Below are 15950 nucleotides of genomic sequence, written 5' to 3'. Positions count from 1 at the left end.
CCTTAATGAAAATTTAAAGCATACACAGTCCTGTCTCTACCTTTGTATTTCATATTACACTTCTACAGCAAGCCAGGTCATCTCTGCTTCTGTCTCCTTGAACCCCAGTCAGCCTCGGCAGATGGCCGCTCACACTGAGCCTGGTTCTGCTGGAGGTTTCTTCCTGTTAAAAGGGAGTTTTTCCTCTCCACTGTCGCTACAAGCATGCTTAGTGTGAGGGATTGCATTCGAGTCAATGAGTCGATGCAATCAACTGGTTTTCCTTAGATAGAAAACTTTGATTCAATTTGACTGGATGATCTGGTGAACTGTAAAGATGACATGTGTTGTGAATTGGTGCTCTAGAAATAAACTGAATTAAATTGAATTTCCAGACATAGACAAAATGGTTGCAGAAATCATTTGAATTTGAAAGTAATAATGAAAAAAAAAATTATTGAAGATGAACAAATGAAAGTCAGACATTGTGTTTCAACCCTTCTTCAATAGAATAATAAAAAAAAATGTTTTGCCTGGGCAAAACAATGGCACCCTTAACTTTATGTTTAATTCCCCAGCCTTTAGAGTCTATCGCTGCCATCAGTGGTTCCTCTTCTGTCATGCTACATTCACAACATACGCTGCTGAAGCAGCAGAAGCAGTCAGTTTACACGCAAAGCATTTGGTTGACACTCATCAAGGCGCATCAAACTGTCCTGCAGCAGGTCTAGAGCAGCTGAAGCAGCGCCTCATGAGTTTCTGAGCATCTGAAGCATCGGAGACGCTGCACAAGCAGCAGATGCTAGGGTTGGAAAAATATAATTTTTGCTCCTCAACGAGAGAAGCTGATCTAGAAGCTGGCAAGAAGACAGACGGTGCTGCTGATGCAGATCGCTATGATCACTCCTCTGAAACAGTTTATTAATGCCTAAATTAACTTAAAATGTCAAAATATGTTCGATTTTATTATTCTGGTGCCTGCCGTTTGGATTATGTATGTAAAAAAAACGCTAACATCTGCTTCCAGCCCCGATGAACAGTAGCGGAAAACACCCAGCTGTTGCTGGGGATTCCCAGTGACAGCACCGCCAGTATGTGGGGGTCTGAGCGGCTCCAACAGCAAAATAATAATAAGACAGGATCGTTATCGGGATGAACTGACTGCACAATGTTTTTATGTGGACTTTCTTGCTTAAAGATATATTAAAACTACTTTTTACCAGCTCATCACAGCAAAAATAGCTAAACCAGTGAACACAGGAGCAGCAGAAGCGTCAGATGCATCTGGACACACTTTACTGGACGCGCTTCAGGAGCATCAAAGTTGCTCTTGAAGCGTGTCTGATCTTAATCTGTACAAGCATCAAAAATTAAGCAGCAGAAGCTTTTTTGCTGCTCAATGCTCATCCGGTGTGAACGTAGCATCAGTCAGACCTCTGCTCCTCTCAGCAAGTTTTCTGCTCCAGGATGGAGGTCAGGGCTCCTAGAGGCCACTTCAGAAGAGCCTCATGTTTTCCTCTCAGCCGTTCTTGGCTGTTTCTAGCTGTGCGTTTTGGTTCATCATTCTGTCTGTCTGACCCAGACATGGGCAATGTGGAGTCAACAAGTCATCTCCATGTGATGTATTTAATCTACCCAGCCAATTAACCAGGTGAGTCCAATCTGCACAGGTTAATTCACGGTGAAGATTGGACTCACCTGCTTCAGTGGCTGGGTAGAACAAATACATGGCATGGAGATGACTTGTTGACTCCACATTGCCCATGTCTGGTCTGACCCATGACCTGCAGAGATCCAGACACCCCGTTCTAGATGAAGCAAAGCAGCCCAGAGCATGACAGAGCCTCCTCCGTGTTTTACTTTTCTTGATATTCTTCATTTCTCTATCATAATCAAGTTCCTAGTTTTGTCTCTTCTGTCCATAGGAGATTCTCCCAGAAGCTTTGTAGGTTGTTAAATGGTAATTTGGCTCAAACTTTGATGTCCTCCTTGGTCATCTCCCAATTATTCCACTTTGGCAAAAAATTGACGGATGGTGTGATCGGACACTGATATTCCTGAGATTAAAGTCCACTTTTAATTGCTTTGCATATTTTTCTGGGCTCTTTTGTTGACATTTCTATTATCCATCTCTTTGATTTCTCATCAGATTTTTGGTCAGTTTTTATTTGTCATATCCAGGGAGGTTGGCTACAGTTCCATTGGTCTCATACTTGTGATGAATATGTGCAGCTGTAGTCACAGGAAACCAAGCTGCTTGGAGATGGTCTTATATGGTTCTTTTCTCTAGTGTTCTGATATCTTGAGGAAACTCTTGTTCCTTTGCTTCCATGTTGAGTGTGGTACACACCATGTTACCAAACAGCACAGTGACCACCTGTAGCCCTATATATATGCCCACTGACTGATTGCTAGATTGTAAACACCTGTAATGCTAATTAGAGGATACAACTTGATTGATTTAACCAGACTGGTTTTATGAGTTTGATCTTTAAATCTGCTAAGGTATGGTTGAAAGCAATGTCTGACTTTCATTGGTTCATTTTTATAGAATTTGTGTTTATTACCTTTATTTGATTCAAGGTTTTTCTTTTTACTGTTGTGACGATTCTTTTCTTAAACAAGGGGTAGAAACCATTGTCTTTCGGTGTAGCACTACAAATTAGAATGGATAAAGGAGCTTTCACAATCCTATGATGTCTGATTTATGTGTTTCAGTGTTTTTTTTTTTTTATGTGCAAATGGCAAAATTTAAAGCAACTTACCAAATTTTACAAAATGTTTTTAAGGTTGTTTGAAGTGGTTTTTCATGAAAAATTGTCAAAACGTGACAGATGGAGCAAGTATTCAAGGAGAGACAGTCAGTAGGAAAGTTCAGAACGTTTATTGAAACAAAAACACTAACAAACAGAAACTAAAGTGGAGCTGTTGGATCTGTGGCTGGCGGCGACTGCAGGTGGGGGGTGGGGCCCCGCCCAATCTCAGACACTCTGTTCATGAGAGAAACACAGGTGAGTGACCACGATCATCTGACAAAAGATTATCCGAGTTGGTCACTTACCTGGTTTAACAGTCCAGTCCATCTCCATGGAAAGGTGCGCAATCCAGCTGCTGGACTGTAGACTGACGAGGCGCACGTCACCCAGACTGTCCCCGGGGCTGCAGTCCTGGAGGACCCGAAGGAAGCCGATCCTGGATAGTGTTTCACATCAAGCAGGAACAGACAAGTGACAGGTTCCAGGCTTCCAGGTAATCCACATGCTCCCAGGCAGGTTCAGAGTCAGGAGCAGACAGGATCAGGTGCAGACGGACAGGCTCAGTGGCAGAGGGTAGCAGAGACAGGATGTGGAACCAGAACTTGATGCAGGACCTTTAAATTGGTCTCCACCTTGGAGCCAGGCTTACGGGGATAAAAACATTGAGCCAAAAACCTAGAGGGCTCAGCAGGGGAGGAACAGTGGACAAGCAGGAGATGAGACAGACACAAAACCCTAATTCCACTGGCTGCCATGATCCAGGACTTGAACCATGAAATAATATAGAAAACACTCAGACAGACTAACAGGAAAGCAAATGAAATGATCTGGCCTCGAAAGCTTCGGCTGAACAGAATATAAAGCAAAGGAAACAGGTGAGAGGAATAAATGATAATTAAGGCAGGGAGGGAAAACGGCAGGTGAAAAAATAAGCAATTAAGGTGGAGCAATCGGGCCAGATCATGACAAAAACACTCAATGGTTAGCGAAGGAGCTGTCACAGCCCAGCTCTGTGATTTAAGCTTATATGAATCTTAACTGCTTGTTTTGGATTATCCTTTGAATAGAGCCATTATAAGTGAAAAACAATAATGAAGCTTTCTGTATCATTTATTGTTGTTCAGTGGATGGGAAAGCAGATATTGCAACTTTTTTTTTTAAATCCTCTTTTCCTTCAGGCTAAAATCTAAAACACTTGTAGTTGTTCTGTTGTTATGTTCAGATGTTGTTTCATTTTTCCTTTTAACTCAACAAAAATGTAAAGCAGACATGCATGAAGTCCTCAGGCAGTCTCCGTCCCCTCCGTGTTAAATTGATTTTGGCTTGTTGACTCTCATTAGCTTCCACCAGGCACTTAAACACTTGGTTAGACCAGAGCAGCTTTGAATCTTGGCTGAATTTATCTTAACCTGCTGTGTCTAAATGCAAAGGACAAGAGGGTTCCTTCCTCAGATGCTCTTCTGGGTTCAGGGTCATTGGAAGCAAATGAGAGGTTGTTCTTCTGATAATGAATCCAATTCCAGGGGCTTCCACACTCCTGGTAATCGTTGCTGAGCTAATTAATAGTGAAGAGGTGAGGTCTAGATCTGTGTGTAGAGAGAGGAGGGTCGTGTGGCCTGGCCAGTGTGAGCGCTGAGGTGCGGATATAAGCATCATCCATGTTACGGTCTGCAAAATCAGCTTTGAAATAACAAAACAAGGTTAGGTTTACATTTTTTATTTGTATCCATTATAAAACTGGACCTTCAAGGGTAGTAATAATCCCCCAAATTGTATATTTCATGCCTCACAAATCAATGAAACCTAATTATTACTGCATCCACTTATTTTTCATGATTTAATAGCAAATTTAAATGAGTAATCTCAGCGCACCGCCTGTGTGTCATAATATTGTCCCTGGTAAGTGTTATTTTCTCGTTGTTTTAAATGCTGCCATTTTTATCTATTTGATCTACAGCTAACTCTGTTTGCTTATAAGCTATGTGCTGGATAAATAAAGTGATTCTTTTCTATTTAAAAATGGATGAAATTTATCAATTAACTAATTAATTTAAAGGTGTCTAAATTTGATATCTTAGACATTCCACACCAAGAAAACCACAATGAAATTCAAGGTTTCAAACCAAGAATATACATTTTCACTTTAAACAACATGGAAATCTAATTTGATGTCATGGACAATTCTTTCAATGTATGATGATTTCTTGTTGCATAAATTTCTTCTTTTTTTCCCTTAATGACGCCAATTTGACCCTGCTGGATTAAAATATAACAGAACAGTAAGATAAACCTAATGATTTGTTTCTTAAAAGTCATAGGGAAAACATACTGTATTTAAATGTAAAATCATTCTGCCTCAAACATGTATATAAATGCACTCTTTATCAGACCAAATTAAGAAAATTTCTGTTTAAAAAAAATCCTGTCTTAAAATCTGTGGGGATTTTTTCATTATCTTCTGCAGGCCAGTTAGTAATACGTCAGCCTGAACACCTAAATTCAGTCAATCATGTATCAGGTCATCTGTCAATCAGTTTTTTTAGTCATAGCATCTTGATTCATATGTCGCAGCTAATATACGCAACGGTTGAAATAAGAATAATTTCCTTTCCCATTGAGTTCCGTCCCAGTGTTCACGGGGATGGACGTCTGTGTCTTCAGCAGGCGTAGAGCTAACAGAACTGGCAGCGCTGCGAGCCAAGGGCTCAAACATGTACGGCTGTAAGCCTTCTACACCAAACCAAGCTTCTGCCGCCCTGGCGTCCTCTTCCACAACATCTTCGTCCCCGCTTTCCTCCTCTAAATAAAAAATGGAGGATGGAGGAGACTCATCCACGACCTCCGACACTAAACTCTCCTCCTCTTGCATGTTTCCGCTGTCCATAGCGTTCCTTGACAGTGTCGTTTCTAGGGCTGGGTATTGTTAGGAACCTCACGATTCAATTCGATTTAGTTTATTGCTGTTGCAATTTAATCCGATCCGATGCAATTCGATTCAATTCAATGCTGATTTTTGAAGCCGTGTGACTCCAAGAGTTTTAAGAGCAGCCTGCGATGCCAAGTTGAGCACATGGGCAAAGCAGCCAACATGTGAGAGCTCAGTGATATTGACAGCAACTAGCATGTTGGCAGCATTATCTGTAACAACAGCGGCTACTTTTCCGGTTATGCCCCATTGCCTCCATCAACATGTTCGCTATTTTGCTCCCTGTGTGACTTCCATGAAGCGACCTGGTCTGAAGCACATTTGAAACTAATTCCCACTCATTATATCATTCTCTTTTAATTATGACAAATGAAGATTAAATATAACCAAATCCACAGGATTTGTTGTTGATGGTCAGAGGAATAAGCACAGTTAAAGACTTGCAGGTACACTAATTTCTTCCTATGTTGTGGAGGGGAACAGATTATTTCAGTCAGCTGAAATATCCATTCTCTCCTCTCCTCCTCCAATGGAGGTAAATAAAGAGCAACTGTTTCCAATTTCTCTACAATTGATATGTGTGATATGTTATACTAGGGATGTCCTTAATCCAGCAATCTGTCATGTTTTACATTAGAAAGGGATTAACCAGAAATTCTACACTCATCTTCGCAGGACTTCTTAATTTGTGTGCCCTCCTATCAGCCAGTTTCCATCCTCTTATATCAGCAATGAAAAATAAAAAATACACTACGTGTTGGAAATATGTGATTGGTGACTGAAGTTTATTTCTGTCAGGCTGAAGGGACAAAATTAGGAGAAATACCGATTCTCTTGGCGTTTAAAAAAAAAAGCAACACAAAACAGCGTAAGGAGACCTCGTTAATGTTTTTATTTTACAAATTTGTAAAAAGAGCAACCGATTAAATTGAATGTTACAAAGTTGACATGATTATATGAGCTGTTTTCACCGAGAAATGATCAGGAGCGCCTTGAAAATGGTCAGATCCGCCTCTCTGGCTGCAGCCAACCCAACACAGGGGGAACAGAAACAGAATTTCGCACAAGACCGGTTCAGCCTCGGAGTTAGTACCCACCCTTTCCGGTTGAATTCCTCAAATGATCATTTGTTTTGGGAATTGAAAAAGTGTTTTTTTAAAATGTAAATTTGTTTTCTGAAAAAAAGAAAGAACAAAAAAAGCCGTGCACAACACAGGAGAATTCGGAAATGCAACGGTTGGAACAGCCGCTTCACTATTACTTTAAAGCAGATCCCACAGTTTAGTCCACGTTCTCCAAATGTTGTTTATCAAAGATATGATCACAGAGTTTTTCCACCGGCATCTCTGATCATCTACAAATGTCTAAAATCAACCTAGAACACTTTAATACCATAATTACCAAGTGGGCTTTAGACTTTTACAGCAAACTTTTAGCTCTCTTAGCAGCTCGTTGCTAAGCTTAAATACCAAAGCCTTGAATTTAGGTATTTGATCTTATTGTGGATTTTTTTTTTGTATTCTCTGGTAATATGCTGCTGCTCAGAGATTATTTAGCTTCCTCATTAATTGCAGTCATTAGCGGAACAGGGAAGCTGTAACTGAAGAGAAAAAGTCCTGATAAAAGGGACTGGGTCGCCGCAGCGTTCATAGGGGACAACTTGTTTACTCTTTTCATTTTCTTTTTGCTCCTTTCAACTACCCCCCCCATCTGTTTACCTCTTTCTTTTATACTCCGGTGTTTTTAAACGTTAAAAAAGGGACCTCGCTGCTTTCTTCTGCTGATTCCTTTACCCACACAAGCCTTTCTGTTTTTTATGCTCCCTTTGTTTGATCAATGCACTAGTTTTGCCAAAGCCCATACCTAATTACATTTCCTCTCAGGTCGAGTCTGAACTTTCAGCTTTTTTCTTTTGCATTCTTATATTGGAGTTTTTAGAGCCTAAATGATCTCCTTTTCTGTTTTTAGTATTTTCTCCTAGACACCTGTTTGTGTCTGTCACTTCTGCCTTTTTTCTCCTCTCTCTAGCGTTCATTTTCTCTGTCAGCTATTAGCTAATCCCTCTTCTAATCCTGTTAAGGAGCGTTATGCTGTTAGCAGCTATTGGGACTGATCTATTCATACACTCACATGCGCACACACAGCAGTCATACATAGGTATTCATCCTCTCCTTCTCCTCTGTTTTCCATTTTACATCTCCGCAAATGTGTTTTCTGTTCCTCTTCAGCCACCGGATCTTTTATTCATGAGGCTGAGATGGAGACGAGATGGGCTAATTTATTCACAGCTAACTTAGGCTCTCCACGGTTTGTAGTGTTTGTGTGAGCGTGGACACAAAGGAGCGACTTCTGTTGGGATTATTTGAAGACTATTCTGTCCGTCCTGATTTGAATTCATTTTCTGTCCTTATTTATTTGTGTGTTTGGAGGATTTCTGGTTTTATTACTGAAAAATTATGCAAAGAAAGACTTTATAGGACACGTTTAAATAGTTGGTAGTATTTCAGCCTTCTGCATTAGATATCTTTTCATCTTTCTTGTAATAATTATCTCCCTCTGTCTGTTTGTTCCCTTTTAGGAAACATTCTCACTTCCTTTATGTACAAAGAATTGCGGAGATGAAATAAGTTTATTAGTTGTTGGGTTTTTTGTAAAATGTTAACTTGCTGATATCGACTTTTGTCATTTTGAGAATTATCTTTAAAGATTGAAGTACAGAAGACAAAAACAGCATGAACACATTTTGTTTCCTCTACAAATCTTTTTTTTAGTACCGTAGTAGAAGCTATCTGTATGAAAGCTTTTTTCATTATTTTAAACAATAGGTCCCTGGTTTCATCAATTTAACTCATTTATATAGCGCCAATTCATAACACAAGTCACGTTACTTCACTTTACAGAAACAATTCTAGCAGATCATAGAGTCGGATTAAGGTTCAAAGTTTCTAAGTAAAACCAGCTAATTGCATCCAGTCACTGATTCCTGCTGGATGAGAATGTAGAGACCAGTGGTGCCACCAGGGGGTGGCCAGGGGATGTCATGGCCACCCTGTGCAATGCCCTGGCAATGCCCTGCAATACCCCACTTGCCAGGGTAAATTGTAGTAGCAAAAGTTTAGCATTTCATCCCTTTGTGCACAGCCAGCGATGTAAGAACAAGAAAAAAATCACACAATAAACCAAGATATAAGTTGGTGTTTACTTAAGTCTTTATGATTTTTACAGGCAGGTTTACCTCGATAGTAGATTAAACCCCTGAAATGATGGCTCTTAGTTTTAGTGTGCCATCCCAGAATTTTTAGTAGCCCTATCTAGCCAGCCCTATTAAACATTTCTGGAGGCGCCACTGGTAGAGACAATAGACGTTTGATTGCATTTTGTCATTGACTCTACAGCAATCCCTCCATCTGAGCATGCATGCAGCAACAGTGGAGAAAAAATTTGATTTTTAAAAGTAGGAATCCTCCATAAGAACCAGAACCGAGCCCAGTGTGAGCGACTATCTGCCGAGACTGACAGGGGTTCAAGGGGAGAGAATCTGACATGGAAAAGGAACATAGAAGCACCGATTCATCAATACTTTCTATGTTGAAAAGGGTATCAGTAAACAAACAACACTGTCTGGAAAAGGAGAAGTTAATCAGACGAGCTCTGATCCAGTGTTGATGTCAAAGAAAGAGAGCACATCCAGCTAGTCACAGTAAAAGCTGAGCCCATAGCTTTGTCTAGGAGAAAAACAGGACAACACACTGAAAAACAGGCCCAACTCTATCAAGCTTAATTGAAGGTTTGATGGCAGCAGTCGAGGTGATTCAATTCGATTCAGTTTATTCATATAGCACCAATTCACAACACATGTCATCTCAAGGCGTCTTTACAGTTCACTACATCATACAGTCAACTGGAGTCATTGACTCGAAGGCACACACTAATCATGCTTGTAGCGACAGTGGAGAGGAAAACTCCCTTTTAACAGAAGAAACCTCCAGCAGAACCAGGCTCAGTGTGAGCGGCCATCTGCTGAGGTTGACTGGGGTTCAAGGAGACAGAAGCAGAGATAAGAAAAGGGAACTGTAAAAGGCGGCCCCATCCAGGAAACACACAGCCAGGAAGACGAGCTCTGAGCCAACTTCCATGTCAGAGGATGAAGAGAGCACATCCAGCCAGTCACAGTCAGAGAAACAGGACTACACTGGAAAACAGGCCGATCTCCACCATCTATAAACAAAGGTGTTGATGGCAGCAGCACAGCTGATATTTCTCTCCAGGATGGAGTCACAGCCAAACAGGAACAGACCAGATGAAGCTACTATGAGAAAAAGCAGAGCGAGCAGAACATTAGAGATTGAACTAACAGATTCTGCTGAGTGGGGGAATTGAGATAGAATGAAGCAGAATGATAAAAATGGGTTCCTATGTCCTCCAGCAGTCTAAGCCTATAGCAGCATAACTACAGATAACTCAGGGTAACCTGAGCCACTCTATAAGATTTATCAAAAAGGGAAGTTTCAAGTCTTGTCTTAAAAGTAGACAGGCTGTCTGCCTCACGGACTAAAACTAGTAGTTGGTTCCACAGGAGAGGAGCCTCATAACTAAAATATGTGCCTCCCATTCTACTTTTAGAGATTCTAGGAACGACTAGTAAACCTGCAGATTGACAGAAGTGAGAAGGATGATTTTACATTCTATTTAGAATTTAACAGGAAATGGGAAGCCAAAATGCCCACAAGGTTTTCATTATGACTTTATTGTTAATTTTGAAATAAAACTTTAGGCAAGGCTAAAAAAAAAGGAATTTCTCTTTGTCCAACTGCAAATAAATCAGACATAGAAACCGTACTGGCAGTAGTTCCATTGGAGGAATATTGTTTTATCTCTTACCTTTACTCTGGTACCGAAAAGGTTGCAATTAGACCAGATTATTGTTGATCTTTTATTCATTTATTTCAGTTTATTTATTCAGGCAGCATTTGATTCTGAAACCATCTGTGTGTAACAGGTTAATGTCTACTATCTCTTTATCTATGTTGCCATTCCTTATGTGCTTTAGCTCCACTATAGACATACCAGCTTCTAGCAAAACCAGCCATTCACTGGGCTGCACATGTACAAAAAACTCATATGTCCACCATTACTTCCTGTTTATAAATTGGCTCCTTTTTTTCCATGATGAAAAAGATTTGACAAAATGGTTAATTAGACTAAATTGTTTAATGGGTCATTATTGGTAGAGTGTGTTTGAAAATCATGAATTATCCTTGTTTTATTGAAAGAAATAAGTATACAGCAACTGTATTACTGTAAATGCCATTAAACCAAAGAATATACTAATATCTGTGATTACACTTTCCCGTTTTCCCTGTCATGGCGCCATCAGGACAAAGTCTAATATGCCCATTACGTTGGCTGTTCACCAAACCATTACCATTACCAAACAATTACAGCCATTCCCCCATTATCCACAGTTATATGCTAATGTTCAAACCTCCCATTTTTACAGATAAACACAGAAAACACCGTGCCTTGCCAAGCATGTGGGCTAACAGCGTGGTGTTAGCATTGTTACCATGGTTTTTTGTCTCCGTGCAGATCCACTCACCTTCTGCCGAGGCAGGTTAAAACCAAAACACGTTGTGATTTCAGCTCCACCTGGATCCTAAAACTGGTGTCATCATGAGAACAGGTCCCACAAACTTGTGATGACAATGAAATGCTGCTTAAACGGCCCTCTATTACAGCAAATAGTGGTACAGTGTTATGATCATTTGTAATGTCCTGAAGTGTTTGCTGTGACACACAAACGCGCGTACCTAGTATTCCCCCCTCAGCAATGAGCCCTCTTCATGGATCATTGAATGTTATTACACTATTATTTGGTTATTGACTGAAGCGGTTTGCAACGGAAAAACAAAACCACAAATTTAAACACACACTCGAGAAAAAATAGAGAACTGACGCCGCTCTTTAATTGTCTCCTCTATTGTTACCACAGTCCTAAACAGATGATTTAAATTCCCTTTTAATTTATTAGCTGTCTCATGGCCTCTTCATTCTGAGTCTTTAATTCTCCTAATAAATATGATTTTCCTTGTTGCTACCAGCTTTTCTGTGATTTGACACCATTGTGCCCCTGTTAGCGCTGTGGTAATTGGCTTTTCAGGTCGCCGGTAACCTCGGCCTTGTGACTGAGAAAATTCTATTGACCAAATGACTAATCAGATGTGCAATAAAATTACTGGACGACATTTTCACATTGATCTCGTTGACTGTTCCCCGTCGTTCCGCATTTGTCTGTAATTCATGATGAAATGTCAGCCGTGTGTTAGTTGCCGTAGCGCTTGCATAATTTAGACTGGGCTGATGAATAGTGTCAGCTTTACTGCTTGTTGTCATGAGTCTGCATAGCTGTACATATTTATTGGAGCCACTGCTAAAGGTGAATAAAAAGCCTTTGCATGAATTGATCCTGTACTGCAGTAGAATTATCTGACAGTTCCAGCTGAAAAAAATCTAACCTTTGAGAAGTTACTCAAAATGATATTAAAACACTTTGATAAATCCCCAGTGGCACAATTATTCTGATCCAGTTGCCAAAGCTTTGCATGGATTGGTTCCCTTTCCTGTTATTTCTTTCGAAGGTTGAGATGAGATAAAAAAATATATATTTTTATAGCAATGCTGTATAACGTTTGTCCACTAGTGACACCAGAACTGTAACTTCCAGGTTTAGAGCCCCTGAAAACTAACTGGTAAAACGACTGTTACGAAATGAACCAGTGATGGCGAACCTCTTTGGTCCTGCAGATTGAGAAATCATAGGCTTTGCGCAAATGTCTGCCCTAACCCGTAAATCCCTTAATCACTATATAGAGCAGGGACTATATAATTGACATTATAGTGAACCCAGTTTACTGACCGTTCAGAAAGATCTTCCCTACTTTTCGCTTCCTGTTGGTCACGTAACTCTGACTTCCCCACACAGCAAATGTGCCATCTTTGTCATTTGTCTAGTGACCATGGAAGATCACTACTGTTGTGCCATAAACCCTGATAATAATTTGGATATTGAGAACCGATGTCCATGTTTCATCTTAACGTGATCACTGTAGAAGAGGATGCAATTTTGCTCATAAAAGAGCAGCGAGACCCCCCCCCCCCCCCCCCCCCCGAGCTGAGAACACTCTCTTTTCGCGAAGTTGCCCCTGGGTTCACATTGGGAGAGGACAACACCATGGCGCCAGGGCCAAAGGCCCAGATCTCCAGAATTACCAAGGATAAGTCATGATGGTTTACTTTTCAGAACTGGACTGCTGCAAAACAGACTTTTTGCAACACATTTTTCTGAGTTTCAGAAATTACAGAGCCGGACTGGAGGGAAAGTCTCCTGAAGAAGCCGTTCCCTTGGTGTGGGCCGCATGAAACAAACAGACTGTGATATAGTTTTCAACCATATTTCCCCTGCTCTTTGTACATACAGTAATAGTTTAGATTAGTTGAGTTTCACTAGTTTTAGTCAAAAGTTTTTAACTGATATATGTTTGACTTGGAGCTGGATGATTTTTGTTAATTAAATTTTATATTTCTAATTGAGGTTGTGGTGAATTTAATCCACGTATGTCCAGAATTATCCGTTTGATTATGATTTAAGCTTGATTCACACTTTCATTTGTTGTTCTAACACACAGCCAGTAGGGTGTGTGTTCATAAACGATATATGACAGTCGAAAAATATCTGATTAAATAAGATAGATGCCACCCCTACCGGAGTGAGCAATAAACATCTTAAAGTATCACTACACTACTTTTCAAGGTGCATTGTTGGAAAATTTGAGGTCTACTACTTTTTCAACCACTAGCTGTTCAGACACTCATTTAAAATGGCATAACCACTATATAGTGCCCTATATAGTGATTAGAGTGGACGTTGGTACACAGCCACTGATTTACTGGTAAAGTTAAGCCCCCATTCATCCTCCAGATTAAATCCAGAGAAGGAAAATATATCTCAACTGTTTAGTTGGCTACCAACTTTGACTTAGTTGACTCTGTTGCTAACAGAAAGTCAGACTGCTGTAAAGTGGCACTATGGGGTCACTAGACCTTTTAAGTGACTGATCCATTATTATTTGAAACATTAACACATTGTTCAAATGGAAATAAAAAAAGAATGAATAAATAAAACTTGGAAAACTTCTTGATCGAAAAGAGCAACTTTTCAAATTCTCTTTTTTTTCCTATTTCTCTTATTCAAGTTGAGTTTTATGAATTGCAGTTTAAAGATCACATTCTCTTCAATTCAAACTAATATAGATGTTGTCGCTAACATTCATTAGGAATAGAAAATCATCTTCATTCCTCACTCTGAGGAAATCCTGCCCCTAGAAGGGAAGAGGATGCATGGTTGGTTTCCATCAAATATACTGCAATAATAAATAATCTAAATTGTAACTGGAAACAGTTTTCTACCATCAGCAGAGCTTCCAGGTCTGTTAATCTCCATTATGAGGAAGATAAAAAAGTATTTCCAGTGATTAGGAAAAGCTTTGCTTGTCTGAGATTGATAGCCTAGCCTGGAGGCTAAGAGCAGCTGCTTTGCTGTATTCTGTTGGACCAGCGATCATCTGGAAGGAGAAAGATGCTTTAATTCAGCCACTGGGGAGCTCTAGTTACAGGACTACCTGGAAAAACTCAAGAGAGAAAGGTTTAGCTAGCCCATCTGGTTCCTTTAAAGCTGGATTGAAGACCTTACTCAACCTTGGGCAAAGCTTGAAGAATGTGCTCCTTGACAGTGAAAACTGTTGGCAACTGTTAAAAAAAAAGTCTATTGGCTGTCCTGAGAGATGATGCCTTTACCCACAGGCCAAACTTTCTTTTGGCCTGGTGTGGACGGTCCGCACCAATAATGTCCGCTTTTTTTCCTTTCCGATTATTTACTTTAGCCAAAGTTAACAAGTTGGATGCAGCTAACTGTGTTCAGAGCGTTTTCAGTCAGTGTTTTTTCCTCTCTCCTGCTGCTCCCGTGTCCCACCTGTCGGTGTAACATCATTGGATCTGTCACTTTGAAACATCTGATTTGCTCTCGCCTTTCACTGCTTAGAGAATAGCTACGTGGTTGGAGGAGAGACACACAGCAGCACTCTGTGAATTTAACCAGCAGCTACTCCGATGTTTAAGTAAAAGTTAGGAGACGGATTGATTAAAAAAAATTAGAGATCATGCCTCTGAAAAATCTGTTTGTTTGACATACAGAGCTTTTTTTAAGCTAAAAATGGCAACAGATTGTAAGTTTATACAAGTTAGTATTATAATGCAAGAAGCTTAAGAAAACAGAGTTTGTTCTTTACTAGTTAAAAAAAGCTTGACTTCTCAGAGGACCATGACTCCCAGTTACAGGTGAAACATAACATTTGTTCTTATTGTACAGACAGACTCAGACTACAGAGCTTCTACATGTCTTGAAATTATGTTTCTGGCATCATTATATTAGTAAATAGTTTCATAAATCTTTGAGCAAAGAGAGAAGTAGGGAGAACTGCAGATTTAAAGGTTAAACAGATTTACCGGGATATGCAACTTGCAATAAAATATATCTTCCAAGTTTACCAGAAAGTTTACAAGGAAAAAATATGCTATGCTATATTTAAAAGGCAGCATATCCATATTTTTCTGGATGGATGGAATTTAAATTGTACTTCTAGGGATGCATAATATATATATATATATATATATATATATATATATATATATATATATATATATATATATATATATATATATATATATATATTGTCATCAGAATCAGCATTTATTCGCAATTTTTTTTAATACATTAATGTTTTTGGGCCCTTTATATGTAATGCACTAAGAGGCATCTCTCTAACATCTATAAATATAAATATCAGTGTATTGTGGTTCTCTTGTGTTCCCAACAACAGCAAAGCATTCAATAAACATATGTTTGAGCTCATTTTTGGAAAATACAAAAACCCTAATATAAGCGTTTGCGTGGAGTAACTATAGGTCCATCAGCCACCACCCTTAGAGTGTCCCCACCAGCTTTCATCTCAAAGCTACACCCTTGCCATTACCTACCTTCAACGATTGGTAATGCTTTGATCCAGCTGAGGAAGGGAGAACTATCAGCATTAGGAGGACAAATTGGTTGAAAGTTTTCTAAGGAAACCCAGTTGATTGCTTCGAGTGACTGACTTGCATTATTCGCTCCACCTACATGAACACGCGGGGACTGTAGACATTGGTTAGATGGGTCTTCAATCAGCATATTGACC

At 39.7% G+C, this 15950-nt stretch overlaps 1 protein-coding gene across 1 annotated transcript in view; it reads left to right on the top strand.

Annotated features, from left to right (window-relative positions):
* LOC119790390 (AF4/FMR2 family member 2-like) overlaps positions 1-15950 on the top strand; it is a 248207-nt gene that overhangs the window by 127549 nt on the left and 104708 nt on the right. The gene's annotated exons all lie outside the window — the stretch shown is intronic.

The sequence above is a fragment of the Cyprinodon tularosa genome, unplaced genomic scaffold (assembly GCF_016077235.1).
Source record: "Cyprinodon tularosa strain WSP-4 unplaced genomic scaffold, ASM1607723v1 ctg363, whole genome shotgun sequence".
In the NCBI taxonomy this organism is placed as follows: domain Eukaryota; kingdom Metazoa; phylum Chordata; class Actinopteri; order Cyprinodontiformes; family Cyprinodontidae; genus Cyprinodon; species Cyprinodon tularosa.
The sequence above is the reverse complement of the archived record's forward strand: the minus strand, read 5'-3'. Positions and strand labels throughout refer to the sequence as shown.